The 7,500-nt window shown below is 48.0% G+C and overlaps 1 pseudogene; it reads right to left on the bottom strand.

Moving 5' to 3' along the window:
* LOC135120122 (large subunit ribosomal RNA) overlaps positions 1–7,500 on the bottom strand; it is an 11,274-nt pseudogene that overhangs the window by 3,265 nt on the left and 509 nt on the right.

Below are 7,500 nucleotides of genomic sequence, written 5' to 3'. Positions count from 1 at the left end.
GGGTAGTTGGTGAGGCATGGCTTCAGCTGGCCCTGACTGCCGTACTTGTACCCAAGGTAGCGAAGTGGATTAAGGTCCGAGACGTGTGTCACCGCTCTTCCCTGAATATTAACGTCGGTCCTTGTAACCGGTACGACAGCGTCCCTGATCCTCTTCCTCACAAGCACATGACACTTGGTAGGATTGACTTCCATTCCCCTGCAACCAAAGAACTTAACCGACTTGTCCACCAACACTTGCAGGTTCTTTTCGTTCTCCGCCAGCAAGACGATGTCGTCAGCAAACGCCAACACCGAACATCGCACCCCGCCTGCCATCGGACATCCCAGATCCGAAGCTGAAAGATCGTCAACCAGCTCGTCCAAAACAAGGTTAAATAAGATTGGACTCATCGGGTCACCCTGCCGAACCCCCCTATTGATGTTAACGGGGACTGAAACCTCTTGGCCAACGCTGAACACCGTGGAGGAAGAAGTGAGCGTAGATGATATATACTCAATTAGGTAGGTAGGCGCCTGTACTCTACGCAAAGCTCTCATAATAGAAAAATGTGATACTGAATCGAAAGCTTTGCGCAGGTCCATGGACATCACGCTCGTACCTAACCTCGCTTGGGTCCTGTCGTTGACCAAGGTGTCCAACACGAGGGAGTTGGCAAGGCAACCGTCGGTCTTCGTGAAACCCCGCTGGTTGGGATTCAATCTGGTCATGTCGGTGAGGCGTTGAGCTAGGGTACGATGAAAAAGGCGCTGGACGGAAGAACCTATCGTGATGGGACGCCAGTTGGTGGGGTCAGATCTATTCTTTCCTGGTTTTGGGATCAGGACAGTCCTCATCCGCCTCCAGTCGAGTGGTTGGTACCTGCTAATTAAGAGGATGTTAAATAGTATCGCTAACAGGTTGTTACTGCAGCGATTCACAGCCGAGACCGTTACTCCATCGCTGCCGGGAGCTGATTTTGGCCACCCCCTTTTCGACCGTGCGATCTCATCCGGGGTAATAAGGGAGAAATCCTGCGGAAGAAGAGAAGAGGATTTAGGGACAAAAACGTGATCATCAGGAGGAGACGCTGATTGAAACATTCGACCGTGGACTAACATAACAGATTCCATTGAGGGCCAAACGGGGGGTACATCTAAGGGCTCTCCAGAGACTATTTTATCTGCCAGAAGTCTTCGATTTTTTTGGTAAATATCCTGGATCTTCTTATATTCAGCTGTCCTCTTCTGATTTCTATTTAAGACCTTTGGAGCAACAGGAGGAGGTTTGGCCTTCACAGATTTTGTCTTCGCTCTCTCGTCAAATGGGAAGAATAACAGCAAGGCTTCCTCGGCAATTTCGGCCCACGAGTCTGGGTTGCCTGCCGAAATCCTGCCCATCCATTGCCGTATGGGATGTCTTTGATGACGCTGTTGGTTAACGACATCCTGCATGAGAGTGATGATGGATTTAATTGGGTCCCCCTGAATTTGAAGAAGAGGGACCGATGGAGAAGACGCCAAAGGTGTAACCGGTGTCGACAAACTCTCCATGCTATGTAAGGCGTCCGAAGTAACCTCACCCTCCATACTATTCTCGGTCCATACCTTCAGGTTGCGCTGCGCATAATCTTGAGAGAAATCTGGGGAGACCATATTTAGGACGCTGTTAACCGTATCCCCGTCGAGCTCTCCTTCGTCAGACGCCAAAGGTGGAATATGCGTCACTAACGGAACAGCCAACCATGAAGGACCCGCTATTTGAGAATAATGAAGTCCAGGACTCGAAGACCTATCCTGCCCTGAAAATTGGGAGGATGTACTTACCCCTTGAAGCCCTTCCGAAATGTTAACTGGGAGAGATGTATCCTCGGTAGTAATAGGTAGACTGGCATGTGATTCTACCACTACCAACTCTTCACCAACGATATCTGGCGGAGTGTTAACAAGTGAGACCTCGGCAGTAATAGGGTGTTCGTTGGAGACTTCCGTGTACGAAGTGACCGCAACCTCGGCAGTAATAGGTAAAACGCTGTTTATATTTACCTTTTCTGATGTATTCACCACATTATTTGCAGGATCGACAATTGTAGGGGGTGGGGAGCTCTGTTGCGAGTTTTTAGTCAGATGCATCATGATCTTGTAGATTGGGGACCTTCTACGCGACTTGACCTGACCTTCCGTCAGGCCTAAGTCCCTCGCCATGGTCTTGATATTGCTCCCATGGCGAAGCTCATACTCGGCCATTTCTTCTAACTGTTCTTCGAGAGTGACCGACACAGGATGGTTCTCCACTCCACAAGAGAACATTTCGGGGTGTTCAGCCCTTTCATGTTCTCGTAGAGCGGAGAACGTATGAAATCTCGCAGAGCATCTGACGCAAACCTGCCCCCGCCCAACCGTAGTGTTACGATCTGCATTTTGACCACCGTCTCTAACGACCATTGGGGCCCCACCCAATGCCTCTACGCAACATGGGGGAGCCACGGCCTCTGGGAGAGAGTCAACATTGAAGGTTGTCACATTAGATTCGACGCTCCGGAGCTCTGATATACTAGCCTCGTCATCAAAATTTTTCTCCCCTGTAAAGGTATGTAGTTCTACCGCCTCGGTAGTAATAGGTATAGGACTGATGATATTGTTTTCCCGTTTCAGCTCGCATTCAGCCATTGTTCCCGAAGCAACCAGGAGATCCGTCGACAATTCTGCTTTTTCTGGAACATCTTGTTCGGCTGACTTCTCGATTCCTTCAGCAGCGGCATAATAAGAGGAAGGATGTGCTCTCTTTCTGTGTTGTCCTAGCCCCTGCTGTGAATCGAATTCGCGCCCACAATCAATGCAGGTATTTACGACACCGTCTTTCGATGAAGAGGTCTCCTTATGGGGGCATACCTTGCGATGTCTACATAAGCCCGGATAAGAATGGTAAACTTTATCGCATGTAGGGCATTCGTAAGATGTTGGAGTAGCCGCCTCTGTTGTTGACGGACCTTCCTGGGAAGTTGAATTACACACCCCCCGATGCCTGCGAAGACTGGACGCGTGTCGAAACACCTTTCCGCACAGTGGACACGGAAACTGCGCCTCTGACTTCTTCACAGGTTCTGACACCTCTTCTTTTTTGTTTGCAGGACATGAATCTCTTATGTGCCTGGTGAAGCCCGACTTAGTTTGCAACACCTTTCCGCAGTTAGGGCACTTCAAATCAGTCATCGCTGCCTCTAAATCCGGTTGGGAGATGTTATGTTCTTTCGTCTCCTTATTGCGATTTAGCGTAGCGCTTGACTTGACATCATCGTTACGCCGCCGGAGATTTTCTTTTCCGAAAATACGAGTAAAGCCAGGGCCTTTATCTTCCTCGCACGGTTTTTCGAGATGAGATTGTAGTTTTCGATTAGAAGGGAAATATGTCCCGCATTTGTCGCACGAATATACCATTATAAATAAATTAAGATGTTATATGGTCCAATAGAATGTGGATATTGAATAAACGAGATTAAAATTTATTGCTTGATCTGATTAGATGTTTTGATACTACCTATAAACCTAAACAGCGGAACTAACGCAGGCAGGACTACTACCTATCTTATATCCCAATAGGGGATAAGTGTAAATAATGATAAATAAAATGTGTATAAATAAAAACAGACAAATGGACAAAGATAACACGTTAAAAAATTCAAAAAGAATTAAGAATTAATGAACGATCAGTAAAATACAAACACTACAGGCAGAACTGCCACGTCATAACACGTAAAGAACTCATCCAGGAAATGAAATAAAATTAAATGATATGTGCAATGAAAGTCACGTTAAATGTAAAATAAGATATTATTGATATAAATATTGCACATATACAAAAGTATGGAATTGGTAGTGGTAGAAGGGGGGGCTAATATGTATATAAATAAGTGTTTTAAAGTAACATATGATGGCTAACTGAAGTTAAATTAATTAAGAACAATATCGAGATATACAATAATAAGGATGTTATAATAAGATGTATAAGAGTTATATCCCGATTAATTAAGATTAAAAATTAAGATGATTAATTAAAGAAGAATATCGAGATATAAAATAATGAGGATGTTATAATGAGATAAATAAGAGTAATATACCCCGATTAATTAAGATAAAAAAAAAAAAAAAAAAAAAAAGGAAAATTATGATGATTAAATAAGGAAGAATATCAAGATATAAGATAATGCGGATGTTACAATAAGATAAATAAATAAATAAATAAGAGTAATATACCCCGATTAATTAAGATGGAAAATGTGGAGATAATAATTAAGAAATATTAAGATATTACGATATTCGAAATGCAGATGTCATAATAAGATAATAAAGATAGGCGAACTTCAATTAATCAAAGTGTATAATGAGTAGATAGTAATTAAAATAGTGATAAGATGTTAAATTATTAATTGAATTATCCACCTAATGTTTCAAAATGTTGCAGGCTCGAGTCGGTAAATTCGCACGATGGACAGCGTAATTGGATAAATAGAAATCGAGGAACTTTAATGTGGATAATTGGCCAACAACCGCAGGCCCCTATTCGTCATCAAACTATAAAATATTTGATGGGCTTAACGCCAATAGGAGTCCGCGACCAACATAGAAAGTGTGATAATCTTAGGTAAGTCGTATTGTCTTCGAAATTCTAAAAGATATTAAAAATAAAAAATTTTCATTACAGATGTAACGAAATTTTAATGGCAGCTCTACCCGATAAGATTCCTGGGGAACCGCCCGAACGCGCCAGAAAAAACGACTCCAACCACCGATTATACCAATATTTAAGATGTTAAAATTAAGCTGACCAATTATTAAATAAAATACAACTGAAAATCGTACGAATTATTATAAGTCCCCTATCATAAGATAAAATTATAAAAAGGTGGAGATAACAATTATCGCAGAGTTTTTCCCGAACTCGGGATTTTTAAAATTCGATTTTTCGAAAACGGCCAAGCCGATTTCGAATCGGAGGGCACCACCGGGTTCCTCTCCGCGGGCCGCTTCCGACGACACCCCACAAGCCGGGATCAAACAAAAAAATGGGGATATTATTAATTTACACAAAACCGTGTTCGTGCTCTGCAACACTCAAAATTCGATATCTCCGGCCCCACCGAACGGATTTTCAAACAAAGCATACCTCTAGAGTCTCCTCGTGAAGCCGCTTCGAATGACACCAAGTTTGAGCAGATCGGACCTTTCGCACCGAATTTCGCACTTTGCCGTGACGGAGCCGATGCGAAGCACGTCTGCACTCTACCACTACCACCTGGAGAGAGTCATAGTTACTCCCGCCGTTTACCCGCGCTTGCTTGAATTTCTTCACGTTGACATTCAGAGCACTGGGCAGAAATCACATTGCGTCAACACCCGCTGGGGCCATCGCAATGCTTTGTTTTAATTAGACAGTCGGATTCCCCCGGTCCGTGCCAGTTCTGAGCTGACCGTTGAATGGCGGCCGAAGAGGACATCCGGACGCCCTTTCGGGCGCACCCGGAGCCTCGTAGCAAGACGGTTCCGCGGGAGGCCAAGGCACGGGACCGGGCTCGGATCCGACGTTTCCGCCGAAACGGCAACGCTTCACCTCGCCCAGGCCCGGCACGTCAGCCGCGACCCGCTTCCCCGACAAGCCCGACACGCCCCGATCCTCAGAGCCAATCCTTATCCCGAAGTTACGGATCCAATTTGCCGACTTCCCTTACCTACATTATTCTATCGACTAGAGGCTCTTCACCTTGGAGACCTGCTGCGGATATGGGTACGAACCGGCGCGACGCCTCCACGTGGCCCTCTCCCGGATTTTCAAGGTCCGAGGGGAAGATCCGGACACCGCCGCAACTGCGGTGCTCTTCGCGTTCCAAACCATATCTCCCTGCTAGAGGATTCCATGGAACTCGAACGCTCATGCAGAAAAGAAAACTCTTCCCGGATCTCCCGACGGCGTCTCCGGGTCCTTTTGGGTTGCCCCGACGAACTCTCTTGCGAGGGCCCGAATTATAAGCGGTTCCGCTGCCGGGTTCCGGAATAGGAACCGGATTCCCTTTCGCCCAACGGGTGTGTGCACAATCCGTACGTTCACGTCACCACGGCTCTGGAGGTCGTGTTTGTGACCAACGACAAATCTACACCACATCGACATCGGCTTTCGCCTAGGGCTTAGGATCGACTGACTCGTGTGCAACGGCTGTTCACACGAAACCCTTCTCCACGTCAGTCCTCCAGGGCCTCGCTGGAGTATTTGCTACTACCACCAAGATCTGCACCGACGGCGGCTCCAGACGGCCTCACGGCCAGTCCTTCTGCGCTCACCGCCGCGACCCTCCTACTCGTCAGGGCTTCATGGCCCGTGACCAGAGGCCACCGGACCGCACATGCCGCTGACGGCCGAGTATAAGCACGACGCTTCAGCGCCATCCATTTTCAGGGCTAGTAACTTCGGCAGGTGAGTTGTTACACACTCCTTGGCGGATTCCGACTTCCATGGCCACCGTCCTGATGTCTTAAGTTACCAACGCCTTTCATGGTATCCCATAAGCGTCGATTTAGGCGCTTTAACTCGGCGTTTGGTTCATCCCACAGCGCCAGTTCTGCTTACCAAAAATGGCCCACTTGGCACTCTGATTCGAGTCTCGCGGCTTCAATAGTTCGAGCAAGCCGGAGATCTCACCCATTTAAAGTTTGAGAATAGGTTGAGGCCGTTTCGACCCCAATGCCTCTAATCATTCGCTTTACCGGATGAAACTCGTGCGCTATGAGCGCCAGCTATCCTGAGGGAAACTTCGGAGGGAACCAGCTACTAGATGGTTCGATTAGTCTTTCGCCCCTATACCCAGTTCCGACGATCGATTTGCACGTCAGAATCGCTACGGACCTCCATCAGGGTTTCCCCTGACTTCGTCCTGACCAGGCATAGTTCACCATCTTTCGGGTCCCAGCGTGTACGCTCTTGGTGCGCCTCTTCTCGCGATGAGAACGAGACGCCCCGGGAGTGCGAGGCGGCAGCCGTAACGACCGCCCATCCTCCCTCGGTCCGCGCAAGGCGGACCTTCACTTTCATTGCGCCTTTAGGTTTAGTAATGTCCCAATGACTCGCGCACATGCTAGACTCCTTGGTCCGTGTTTCAAGACGGGTCCTGAAAGTACCCAAAGCTATAGCGTCGCAGATCGGCGTTCTAAAAGAAGACGAGGTCTGTCCGACGACCCACAGCCAACAGCCACCCGGGGACGGGACCGGCACCAGGTCCGATCACCGTCGCGACGAGAGCGCTTGCCGTAGGGCGGACGCCGAACTAGCGGCGGCCTCGCGCCATCTTTATACCGTCGAGCGAGCCGACCGGGAAACACCGCGGGTTCGTTCGGAAACGGCGAACCGTCCGAACGGGCTCCACCGCGGGCCTCAGACCGGCACCCAACGGATCGCGACGTCCTACAGGGGGAGAAGTGCACGCGTTCGATCGCAGTTCGGAGGACGGAAGGCGCAGACGACGCGTACGCCGTC

This window comes from Zophobas morio, unplaced genomic scaffold, assembly GCF_036711695.1.
Source record: "Zophobas morio isolate AGI-343-1 ecotype UQ-CSIRO unplaced genomic scaffold, CSIRO_AGI_Zmor_V1 ptg000344l, whole genome shotgun sequence".
Classification (NCBI taxonomy): Eukaryota; Metazoa; Arthropoda; class Insecta; order Coleoptera; family Tenebrionidae; genus Zophobas; species Zophobas morio.
This window is presented reverse-complemented; position numbering and strand designations above follow the sequence as displayed.